The sequence below is a fragment of the Giraffa tippelskirchi genome, chromosome 1, assembly GCF_054371585.1.
Source record: "Giraffa tippelskirchi isolate mGirTip1 chromosome 1, T2T-mGirTip1v1.2.pri, whole genome shotgun sequence".
NCBI classification, from domain to species: domain Eukaryota; kingdom Metazoa; phylum Chordata; class Mammalia; order Artiodactyla; family Giraffidae; genus Giraffa; species Giraffa tippelskirchi.
The window spans coordinates 41,628,023-41,641,143 of NC_137275.1; the positions used below are offsets into that span (position 1 = coordinate 41,628,023).

A 13,121-nucleotide genomic window follows, 5' to 3' on the forward strand; every position below is an offset into this window, starting at 1 on the left:
TGCCCAAACTTGACTTTCTGAACATCCATCATGACTAGTGCTCCTCTGAATACTCTGGGAAACAATGTCTTCATTATCTCTTTCAAATGTCCTGTCGTTTCTTTAGGTTCCATATTCTTACACACTCTAAATTTCTCCCCTAAATTCCAGAGCACACTTTCAGTAAACAGGAGTTTACTAGAGTGATCTTTTATTAACTAAACAGCTTCTTCTCAAAAGTATTCTGACGTTCCAGAATTAAGAAAAGCACTGCAGGATTCCTCTTAAATTAGTAAAATACAGGATTCAGGCAATTGCTGTGTACCGTATCCTAACACAATGCCTGACACAAAACAGACACTCGATATACAGATCAACTGTTCCATTAGAGTCAGATGTGCTTTAGAAATCAGAAGTTTTCAGATTGTATAGAGGCATGTTAAAACCCCACGGGTGTGTGTGACAGCACTTTACAATCAAACGCAGTGTTTCTGGAAAACATTTATATTCATCTTAGTGTTAATAAATGAATTTTGCACCAAAATGACGAAGAACCTTTGGGAGTTTGAAAGTACAGATAAGAGGTGGTGATCTCTTTAGGCAGTACAGTCAGTCTCACAATCACACTTGTTTTGAAAATGCAAATTTGTTCCAATGTGACTGATACGTGCTATCTCATCCATGACCAGAGGCAGGTGAGCGCTTGGAAAATTGCACTCTGCTGAAATGAGGTGTGTAGGAACATACAAAACCTCCACCCACATACACTTCAACAGTCTACCAGTTCCCCCAGATTGTCATCTGTGCCTTGAGATAAACCCATGCACATGTGGTGCTGCAGCTTTCTGTCTCCCTTCCACAGCCTCACAGCAACTCACAGGTGCAGCCCTCCAAGACTCCAATCCACAAGAAAACTCTAGGTCTTTTTCAAGGTAGAATATCATATATATTACAGTATTGGTTTATTTCATGACCATTTAACACGTGTCAAACTGTGCTACCTTTTTTTTTATTAGTGCCTACCCTTTTAAATATGCCATGGATAATTTTTTGTGTTGTGCTGCTCTCCCATTTTCCAATGAGTCCCTGGTTTTCCCTTTGTGATTCAGCATAGCTCATTGATTTTTAGCAACACATATGTTACGTGATAGTAGAACTCACTGTACATACTAAGGAAAACATACTGAAATAGGTTTGTACTGTACTTATTAGGTCTACACAAGGACCAACCAAAGAAAATGCAACTTCTTGGCTGCTTCTTGGGTCCTTTGTTTCTCAAAACCGATTTTTAATTTTCCCCGTTTTCCTCATTGGACTCTCAGAACCTCCTTTTACAGACTTCACAATAATTCACAAGAGAAACTAAATAATATTGAGAAACAGTTACAGAGACAGACATAATTTTTAATGTGAAGTCTCAGTGTTTGGCCACATTTCTCCCACATACTAGAAGACGTGTGGGTGGTGGTTCTTTTCACTGCCAATTTCTGTCACTTGAGTTTCAGAGGGTGCTGTGAATCAACGCCCAACTCTGAGAGGGAAATACTGGTGGGGGAGCTGCCTGCTACCTTGCTCTGCAAATTAGTGCAGTAGCAAACTCCCTCAACAAAGGATAGCTCTACCCAAGGGCTGAACACCTTAAATTTATTTCAATTCAACACATGCTAACTAAACACCCAACACCTGTAGGATCTGTATGGGGCCCAGCTGGCAGCACTATTGAGTAAAGAAAGTTTTAGGCTTTCTGAGGCTGTATCAGTCAGGGTTTAATCAGAGAAACAGAACGAGCAGGAGATGTTTTTTACACAAGCATGCATGAGTGTGTGCATGTGTACGTGTGTGTGTGTGTGCGTGTAAGATCCATTAAGAGATTTATTGCAAAAAATTGGCTTATGCCAGGTGGGGGCTGGCTAAGCAAGTTTGAACCCATGGGGCAAGTTCTTAGGAAGGGCAGGCTTGAATCTGCTGCTGGTTCACAGGGGGAATTTCTTTTCTCAGAGAAGCTTCAGCTCTTTTTAAGGTCTTTCAATGTATAGAATCAGGCCCACCCAGACTATACTGAATAACCTCCCTTGCTTAAAGTCAACTGTTTACGGACTTAAGTTACATACAAAATATCTTCACAGCAACAACTTAATTAAACAACATTTATGTTTGATTAAATAACTTGGGAGTGTACCCTAGCCAAGTTGACACAGCAACAAAATGATCATCACACTCCACCCTCTGTCAACTTGGCTCTCATGCACACTCACACCACACTTCATTTCCAAATAAAGCCAATAATAAAGTCATACTTCCACTGACATGATACAACTATCCTACGTACATCTGAAAACACCCATTCCGCAAAAGAAGATCAAAGTCCTTGGGCAATGCTCACACTTCTCCTGTAACTTACATACTGAGATATAAAGTGAAAAGTGAAAGTGTTAGTAACTCAGTTGTGTCTAACTCTTCACAACCCCATGGACTGCAGCCCGCTAAGCTCCTCTGTCTATGGAATTCTCCAGGTAAGAACATTGGGGTGGGTTGCCATTCCCTTCTCCAGGGGATCTTCCTGACCCAGGGATCGAACCTGGGTCTCCTGCATTGCAGGCAGACTCTTTACTGTCTTAGCCAACAGGGAAGCCCCATTGAGATATAATGTTATTATTAAAACATCTTACATTCAATGATAAGGAGACAGGAAAACATATTTTGTTACAATACAGAGAAACATTCATAACAAAATAAGGAAGAAGTACCCATCGATAACTAGTATGGGTTGTTTCTGCAACAGTCATGTGGTGTAGCTGGTCTTCAGAGCTATCTTCTTTATTTAATATTTATTTTTAATTGATTGATGATTGGTTTATAATACTGATTTGATCATAGCTATCTTCTTCTACTACCCATTGCTTTTGCTCTCGGCAAGGACCTCAGCTGGTTGTGGTTCTTTGCATGGTGAGTTGATTCACACCTGAAGAACCTGGTCCATTAGCTGTCCCAAACTGGGTTGTTGTAGTTTTTGATTACCCCACAGGATGTGGGAATACTACTAATATGTCCTAAGGGATCTCCAAGAGTCCAGACATACTCTTCCTTGCCTCCATTATACAGTAGCAGCAATTTTCCCTTGATAATCAGAGTCAATCACTCCAGCCCATACAGTAACTCTCTTCCTTGCCCATTGAATGAGAAGCAGGAGGAACCCACAGGGACCACGTGAATCTCAACAATTCACTATGTTGTCTCCTGGAATCACTGCTGTGTCTACTGGTGGAAGTATTCCTCCTACTGTAACTAAGAATTCTAGACAAACAGAACCTGAGGTCAAGGGGACAGGAAGAAAAATTTTCCTAGTGGATCACAGAAAATGAAGCCACTCCCATTTCCACCCATTGATTCCTGGACCAATGAAGCCTGGCTATGACAGAGACATTACTACATATTGGACACTGACACAGAACATATACCATAACCTAGAAGACACTGTTCCAGCCCCACGAGGTATCGCCATGTCACTGGCACTATATAATTGAGTCTTCAAAGGTCATTGCAGTATGATATCAAGCCAGCTACTACAGGACGATGGGGAGCACAGATAAGACCAGTGAATTCCACAAGCCGGGGCCTCTCAAGTTCCTTGATTAAAAATAATGTTGTGGGTTGTAGCCCGCCAGGCTCTTCTGTCCATGGGGATCCTCCAGGCAAGAATACTGCAGTGGGTTGCCATGCCCTCCTCCAGGGGATCTTCCCAACCCAGGGACTGAACTCAGATCTTCCACACTGCAGGCGGATTCTTTACCATCTGAGCCACAGAAGCCCCAAACTACCGTAATAGAAGATAAGATAGTCTGTAAGTGCATGAATGATAGTTTTGACAGAAGCACCACAGGCAAAGAAGGGAGATCTCTTTCCAAAATGTCTGTGCTAGTAAGAATAAAGTGCTGCTCTTTGCATGATGGAAGCGGGTCCTCTGTGCCTACCTATGGATAGTGAAAGTGAAAGTCGCTCAGTCGTGTCTGACTCTTTGTGTCCCCATGGACTATACAGTCCATGGAATTCTCCAGGCCAGAATACTGGAGCGGGTAGCCTTTCCCTTCTCCAGGGGATCTTTCTAACCCAGGGATTGAACCCATGTCTCTCACATTGCAGGCGGATTCTTTACCAGCTGAGCCACAAGGGAAGCACCTATGGGTAGACCTACTCTGATATCATTTCTGGAAACAGAAAAAAAATACTGTTTTAAAAGATTGTCAAATGGAATCACATAGTCTGGGTCAGTACTCCAGATTGTGTCAGACAGTCCTGTCAGGCTCTTCTTCTTCGGGCTGAACCCCTTCCTTTGCACCAACCCCAAGTTTCTTTCTTTTGACTCTACTCTGTTCTCCCTGGAGAGCATTTTGTGGGGATGTAGGTGGTCCTTTCAGAATCACTGCCCTCCCAGCAGTTTCTCATACCTAGACTAAACCTTGGACAATAGCTCAGATAGGTAATAGATTCACTCTGGCAATGTCCTATTCTGGAGAGACAAAAAAGACACAACCACTATGTTTTATAGAAACTTTCCATTAGTTCGTGCACCAGATACTGGTAGAATAAACGACAACCCAATCCTGAGAGTCCAAGGGAAGGTGATTTAAATTTCCTCCAGTGTCTGAGATGTATTATCTCTTTGACTAATAATCCCTGGGTTCGTGTGATGTGGAAGTTGGAGAGAAACCTCAAAGGTGTCCTTTGTCCTTTTATGGTTGGGCATCATTCTGTAAGGTAATCTAGGTTCAGGGGTCACAAGCACCCTAGAAATGCAAATGTTTCCCACATAACTCACTGTCCACAGCCTTCCAGGAGAGTCACAGGAGCTCTGCTGCGAACACAAAGGTCACTCCTGAACCAAAAACGTTATGGCTCAGATTATATTACCTAAACACAGACCTCTGGGCAAATACTGCTGCTTGCTTACTGTTTGCTTGTTTTAGCATCACCAAGTCTAACAGTGGCTAAACCTGTGATTTTTTGTGTGTGTGTACTATCTCAATAATAAGGAGAGATGCTCTTCATCTCAAGAGGTTATGTAAATGTGGGGAAACAAGCCCCCCAGTCTTGAAGATCTGGGTTTATTTGGTCACTGGCGCCATTTTCTAGCTTCTTGGGACCTCAGTTTCCACATCTGCAAAATGAAACGCCTAAGCTCTATACGAAGGTCCCTCCCTGTTTTAAAACTCTAAGAATCATTTATTTAAAATGTTAGTGAACTTCAGGGGCTTCCCTGGTGGTCCAGTGGTTAAGACTCTACCTTAAAATGCAAGGGACACCAGTTCGATCCCTGGTTTGGGAAGATACTACATGCTGTAGAGCAACTAAGCCCATGTGTCATAACTGCTGAGCCCATGCTCTTGAGCCTGCACTCTGCAACAAAAGCTACCACAGTGAGAAGCCCAAGCACCACAACAAAGAGCAGCCCCCACACATAACTAGAGAAAGCCCACGTGTAGCAATGAAGACCTAGCACAGCTAAAAGTAAAATAAATAAATCTTTTTTAAAAAAATGTTGGTGAAGTTAGAATATATTCTGGCTCATAAAACCTCTAACTCTTTTCATAAGTTATCTATTGATTATATTCATTATATTTTCTCCATTCCTGGTTTGTCTCCTAATTACACTGGTTTTGTTACCATCATACTTATTTTGCAAAATTAAGGACCTTCAGGGTTTGGAAGAAGCAATAACATAGTCTGCAAGTTGGCAAAGAGAGCCAAGTCATTCCATTTCTTTGTGTCAGAATCCAGGATCCCATTCCTAGGAATGCCAATGCTGATGGAGAAGAAACAGTGTCACAATCCTAGAACCTGAATCCCCAACCCCATCATCCCAATGCCATCCTGGGTCTGACTCAGGTTTTCTAAGAAAACCTCTGACTCAGGTTTTCTAAGAAAAGTGACTAATGTGAGCCTCAATTCTGGGCAAAACATGGGGACATGCCTTCAGACCCACTTCTGAGATTTCAGGGATTACATTAGGCACTCAGGGTTCCTGTTAAGTTCTGAAGGACAAAGTCAGATGGGTCCCAGACAACCTCAGATTTATGGGCCAATGACACAAATGGAGACAGCTTCAGTTGCTGACCAATTCTACCTCAGTATATTGGAAAAGACCCTGATGCTGGGAAAGACTGAGAGCAGGAGGAGAAGGAGGCGACAGAGGATGAGAAGGTTGGATGGCATCACCAACTCAATGGACATGAATTTGAGCAAACTCTGAGAGATGGTGAAGGACAGGGAAGCCTGGCATGCTACAGTCCAGGGGGTCACAAAGAGTCAGACACGACTGAGTAACTGAACAACAATATTCAGATTCTTCTAGACTTGCATTTGCCTGTCTGCTTTTCTTAGCTGTATATTAAGGAATGCACACCCTATCTGGATTCTTACTCTACTTAATAATCCTACAACTTTATGTCCTGTCTACCAACTCAGCCCATCTGTGGAGAAGCAGTGTTATTCTGTCTAGCACAGGTCCTTGCCACCTCTGCAAGAGTCCCTCTTCCATGGTGATGAGTGCAGATCTGTGACACTGATTGATCAACCATATTGACTGCAGTCCTACTGGGTACAGAGCACTGAGCTGGCACTGGCATATCACAGGAATTCTTGAGTTCCCGACACCAGCTAATAGGAACTCAAAATTTAGGAGGAGAATAAGTTGTTTTTCAAAATTCAAGAAGTTTTCAAGATTCTGGTCTCCTATGAGAAAAAGGTAGAGACTTGCTAGAAGAAAACATCCTGGTAACAGTTCGTAGGGTTCTCTCTACTGGGCTTCCCTGGTGGCTCAGATTGTAAAGAATCTGCCTACAATGCAGGAGACCCAAGTTTGATCCTTGGGTCGGGAAGATCCCCTGGAGAAGGGAATGGCAACCCAAGTATTCTTGCCTGGAAAATTCCATGGAAGAGGAACCTGGTAGGCTTACTGTCCATGGGGTTGCAAAGAGTCAGATATGACTGAGTGACTAACACTACTCTACTTGATGGTCCAAAGGCTTTATTGACAGTGGTGATGGTGGTATGTGTGTACCATGGGTGAGCTGAAAATAAGATACAAAGTCTTCCCTCAAGGGCTGGTGATGCTAGGGAATTTTGGATGAAGGGAATCCTAAGGCCAGTGTCCTGTACATAGTGAGTGATAGCCCACTTAATAGTAGACCCTGCATTCAGTTTAGTAGAATTCAGAATCCTTTAAAACTAAGTAGAAGAGAAGAAAATAGAGTGGAATACAAAACAGGATGAGTACAATTTCAGAAAACTCTTGTCTCTAGTTTATATATGTGTGTTTATGTCTGTGGGTATACACAACTTTGTGCACACATATGTTCTGATATAAGATGTGTTTCTTGCTCCAGATCAAGTCAAAAATACTTGATAAATGCTAATAAAAAAATTAACACACTTCCCAGTAAGCCGGGCATGTGTTTCAATGCAAAAGTCAACAACTGTTTATCAACACAAGCTATTGCATATATGGTAGGCACACTGGCTAAATGAGAGAAAGTAATACATTCGAAAACAAGCTAAGAGCTGCCAAAGTAATTAAATAAGCTCCCTGACACTGCTAAAGCCAAAGCTGATGTTCATACTACACTCTACTTTGGCTTTGATCATTCTATAACATCTTCACTGCTGAATTAAAAAAGGAAGAAAGCTTCATTAAACTTACGCCTTTGTGGCTGCTAAGCTCGGTTTTGGAGCATAACTTAAAAACTCCTAATTTGGGGAACAACTTTCAAAAAGGTATTATGCTTCACCTTTTGTACCTCCTTTACCCTCAATATAAAATTTCATGCAGGAAATCCAATCTGCTAGCACAAGATTCATTTCTGCTGAATCACATCACTTTATTTTTCAAATGCTTTTCTCAGAACAATTTCAAGGAGCTGGGAGTAACAATTAAGTCACCACTTGAGAAGTTAGCTGAATAAGGTCAGATGCCAAATGAGTGAAGAAATCAGGTCTCTTGCCTCTGAGCCTGATGTCCAGCCATCTAGCCAGGGAGGCACTCTGATCAGAAGACAGACCACTGAGGAATATCCTATTCCTCTCCATCACTTTTCCCAGGATTCCTTTCCTAGACTGTTATCTAAAGTATTGATGAAGCACTAGGATATTAGGCAAAAGAATGAAGGAGATCATTCTGGAACTGCTGAACAGAAGCACTGTATCAGACTCCTTCACAAGTCATGTGGGAAATTTCAGAACTTGTCACTGACCCCCAGAACCACACAGGTGCAGATATCAATGGATTCAAGGAATCTTTAGATACTCTTAATGCTAAATTCTCAGTGGTTACGGAGGACCCTTAAAAGGATATTTCAAAATATTATTGTAAGGAAATGAAGTTGCTAGCAGAGGGGTAAATGGTATTTTTTTTTTTAACCATAAAGAATAAAACTTGTAAACTTTGGCCATGTGCCAGGCTTGAAGTTTTACATGTAATATCTCACAACCACTCAGTCAGTTATAATTTTTCACATTTATAGGTGAGGAAACTGAGGCTCAGAGAGATGAAATGATTTTTCCAGTGTTACACGGCTAATAAGTGGCAGTGCTGAGATTCAAACCAAGTCTGTCTAATTCCAAATACCATGATCTCAACCATTTTTGCTGCATTCCAAATGTGTGTCTTGGTGATGCTTCTTGACTGAACGCTCCCTCTACAGGAGGCAGATGAGCTCTGAAGTAAAATCCTGAGTTTGAGTCTCAATTCACTTACTTACCAGAAATAAGACTCTGGGCAAATTTCCCAGTCTCCTAAGTTTCTGTTCTCTTGTCTATAAACCATGAATAATAATAATACAAAGCTTACTGATTTTTAAGAGTTAAATACTGCAGTATAAACCATTTAGCAGAATGTGAGCATTATAGTAAGTACTCAAAAAAAAATTAGGAATTATAGTGATAGTTAGTATTAAGAAATGCATTGAACTGATGAATGGATATGTCATGACCTTTAAGTACCATTTCTTAGTTACTACTAAAAAGAGAAAATAGATGAGGAAGAGAAAGGAGAAGAGTGGGAAATAGGGTACAAAATGGGGGAAAGAAGAGAATAAAGAGGAAAAAGGAATGTAAGGATATATGTAATGAGAAAAAAATTTAATTTTAGATATTTTTCAGAGTAATTCAGACTTATTCAGAAGATGTAAATAAGGCTTCTTGATCCTATCTCACCCCAACCCCAGAACATATTTAATCTCACTGGCACGTGATAGGGTTCCAGATAGTGAGAAAGTAATGCTAACTCTCTTTCCAGTTGCCTACAGTTCTAGACAAACATATAAACAAGTAATGTTTGTAACATATCAGCTACACAGGCAATAACAGATACATGCACAATTTAAAATTAGAGTTCAAATAACCATGAGATGAGGCATTCTCTTTTTTTCAAGGAGGACTAGAAACCAACCTGCTGCTGCTACTGCTGCTAAGTCGCTTCAGTCGTGTCTGACTCTGTGCGACCCCATAGACGGCAGCCCAACAGGCTCCTCTGTCCACAGGATTCTCTAGGCAGGAATACTGGAGTGGGTTGCCATTTCCTTCTCCAAGAAACCAACCTACATCCTAATAATTACACTGACTCCAGGTTGCTGCCAGGCTCTGGGGTAAAAGGCAAATAGACATGTTCCAAGAGGAATCCTCCTCCTCCGTCCAACACAATCCAAGAGGACTTTGTGGAAATGGAGGCTTTAGCAGACTCTAAAAGACAACTGTCAAGGTAGGGACCTGGTGTTTTTGGCAAAATTTAGTGTCTCTAAATAATGCACTGAGCCTTGACTACATTATAATTCTAAAAATCCATGCTATTGTTCCCTCTCCAAACAGACTGCAAGCTCCATGAAAGCAGGGCCCTCTGCTTCCTTGCACCTAATGGTGGTGGAAGAATGAGGCACTTAATATAATATTTCCTGGCTGAGCTGTATTTCTAGCTCCCTGAAACAGAGCAGATGAATTATCCAAAGTTTAAAACAGAGTCTTTCATGTATGAGCAACACCAGGTCCCTCAAGTGTGCGTTTTGCCTAGTAAGGCATCAGCTCTCAGGATGAATTATTTCAATAAATATTTTTCTAATAACCTGAGTGAAAGCTCCTCTCTGAAAACAAATCGCACTGGGCTGCCCTCTGTGATGCTTCTGACTTTTGAGTGAGAAACAATCATGCTCCTGGCCTGTATCCAAGAAGAGGCTGCATGAGGACCACCAGCTGAGTTTTCTCTAATGTGATCCCATAGCCCTGCCATCACCTGGAAGATTAATTCCACATCTGGGGCTACTGGGATGTTTTATTCATTTACTTAGTTATTTGGGAGGGTGGGGGGAGGTGCCTACAGAATTATCCTCAGCCTCACAGAATCCACTCCCCTATTTTATTTATCATGAGAAAATACTGTGGGATGCTATAAGTGTGAGGCATCTGATGCAAAATCCCCTCCCGAATTTCACAACAGAACTCTCTGGTGAGTTCCTCTCCCAGTTAGGAACTGGAAGGCTCCCAACTCCAGAGAGAGAGGAGAGAAGCTGAGATCCCTTATGTAACTCTGGAAAACCAAAATGGGCTTTTCTTTAAATGCCCGAGTTACCATCATCTCCCACTCAACACCTACCAGATCACACAGCTGGAAAAGTGGCCGATACATTATTGCTTGCTCACCAACACAGAAATAAAGCCAGGTGAGAAAAGGCCACGAGGACAGTGCCTCATCATACAGTATGGATCCAGCAAGAGAGACTTGAGAGTGTCAGAAGATACTGACTCCATCTGGGTCTCGACTCTCAGCTACTGAGACGGAAAGAGAGGACTAGTTTGAAAAATGGTCTCAAGTCACAGTGGTTTTCAGCCTTTCCCACAAGCCTCACGGCAGGCAATGGTCACACAGCACAAAGCCTGGATTATGAGTAACTACCTGACCTAGCGATAATGCACCCTGTTCTCTCACATGTAACAAAGCTTATTAAAATGAAGGCAAGTAGGATGATTTGCAGAGGGCTAAGTAGGATGATTTGCAGAGGGCTAACTAGGAATGCGCTTGAACTCTTTCGAGAACTCGGGTCCCTTATAAAAATCACAAAGTGCTTAGGGAATACACCACTGTAGAAAATTGCTGCCATGGAGGCCATGCTCTGATGCCAGTAAGGGTTGACACTGGTTGCCTATTTTTCCCCCCATTTCCCAATTTTGGAGGGCAAGTCTAGGGCCTTTTCTTCACATTCCACACACTTACCTTCTGGACTAACTAAAGGCAGCAGTTTCCCAATCAAACAAATGAGACTCTCCCAGCCAGCAAGTTATTCCAGTCAGAGACACTGCCATATGAGGGGGATGCATGATGTGTTAGGAGAAGACCTTCCACAGCTCGACTCAGGTTAGATCCAGGTACCGTGGGGGTGGCTTCTGACATGGTTCTAATTCCAGTAAGGAGAAAACTGCCGATGGAGCATTCAACTCAGGATTCTGCCCCTGACAGTTACTCCAAGAAACCCTGTGTGAAACAGCAGACCTGTCCTCCATGCTACAGTGTCTGCTTAGTTATTTCTACAACAACTAACTTCACTTAGATTCACTCCCACACATGGCCCCCAATATAATCTTTTCATTAAAATACGGGAGTTGAGGACTTCCCTGGCAGTAATACTCCGCGCTCCCAATGAATGCAGGGGGTGCAGGTTTGACCCTTGGTCAGGGGACACAGATCTCACGTGCTGGGCAGTGTGGCCAAAAATAAAATAAATGAAATAAAGTAAGGGAGTTGAGAGGGAAGAGATTAGATATCTTGGTTCCATTCAGCATTTCCTAGTGTTAGAAGACACGAAAGTGGATATCGAGGAAATTTCATTTCCCCTGTGTCTGGCAAAATAAAGATTTTCTGAGCACTGCAGACACGAGATGCGGCCAGGCGCGGGGGCTGGACATCACAGTCTTATCTACCCGCAGGTCTCTGCCAATCCTCCTCTCCATCACATCTGTCTAGAGCAAATACCAGACATGGCCTCTGAGCAAAACAGACTGAGGTGTCATGTGAGAAACACATCAGAGTCTATCTTTTGCCTGAATCTTATTTAAAAGAAGAGAGGGAAAAAAGCAAATTACATGTATGCTAATATACCAATGACCTTAAGTACAAATTACTTGCTATCTCAACCAAACGTTGGAAGTTGGATTTTTACTTCACTTCCACACAGGGCAATACCAGAGTGAGAGAGTGAGAGAGATTACAGGTAGCGAGGTACCATTAGTTATTCTGCTCTTGTATCTGACTTCAGGAAACACTTCGTCCCAGCCAGAGCAATGACTCATCCGCCACTGCCAATGTCACAATAGGAGCCTGATTTGCCGCAGCAAACACAGCAAACGCTCCTTAGAAGAAAAGCTCCACCCTAGCATTTCTGAAAGATTAATTAAAGTCAGTGCAGAAAATGGAAAAACACCATCACCCTTTCACATGAAAGTGGGATGGCCACAACACAATTTGATAGTTCAGAAAATCAGCAAACATTTCTGCATCTGTTTGCGGTTGTTGCTGTTTTGTCTTATTTTGTTTTTTGGCATGTAATGAAATATAATATTATAGAAATCAAGCCCAAGGAGATCTGGAGAGAAGCTGAAATTATACCAAATGAATATTCTAAAGAAATGATGAAACTGCTAGCCACCATATACCAGTGATAATTGGTAGAGTTATTAAATTTAGATTCATATCCTAATCCACCCAACAATTACTATTGCCTACCCACTACGAAAATTCTCTACATCAAGGATTAAAGTATCACCAGCATAGGAAATGGTATGCTACGTGGGAAGGAGATGGTTATTTCAAGGTGGGAATGATTATTTCTAGATAAGGAAGGCTTTCTGGTAGAAGGGGACAATGAACTGATCTTAAAGGCTGAATAAAAATGTGGAATGTTCAGAAATCAGGGAGAAGTTTTTATGAATCATGAGCACAGAGATGAGGTGAGAAAGTGTAGGGAGTCTGGCAGCAGTGAATAGTAATTCAGGTAGTCAGAGGCAGGGGAGATGTAGACAGGAGAGCTACCAGATTTGCAGAGCAGATTCGTGGAAGGTCATGACACAGACTAAACATATAGATATGTGGGAAATGGGTTCAGCCC

The 13,121-nt window shown here is 42.0% G+C and overlaps 1 protein-coding gene across 4 annotated transcripts in view; it reads right to left on the reverse strand.

The window, feature by feature from the left end:
• CRACD (capping protein inhibiting regulator of actin dynamics) overlaps nt 1-11,372 on the reverse strand; it is a 71,069-nt gene extending 59,697 nt beyond the window's left edge. For all 4 annotated transcript variants that reach the window (XM_081589003.1, XM_081588981.1, XM_081589014.1 and 1 more), the window contains exon 1: nt 11,234-11,372. The gene's annotated coding sequence lies outside the window, so the exon portion shown is untranslated. The remainder of the gene's footprint in view (nt 1-11,233) is intronic.
• Nucleotides 11,373-13,121: the final 1,749 nt, after the last annotated feature.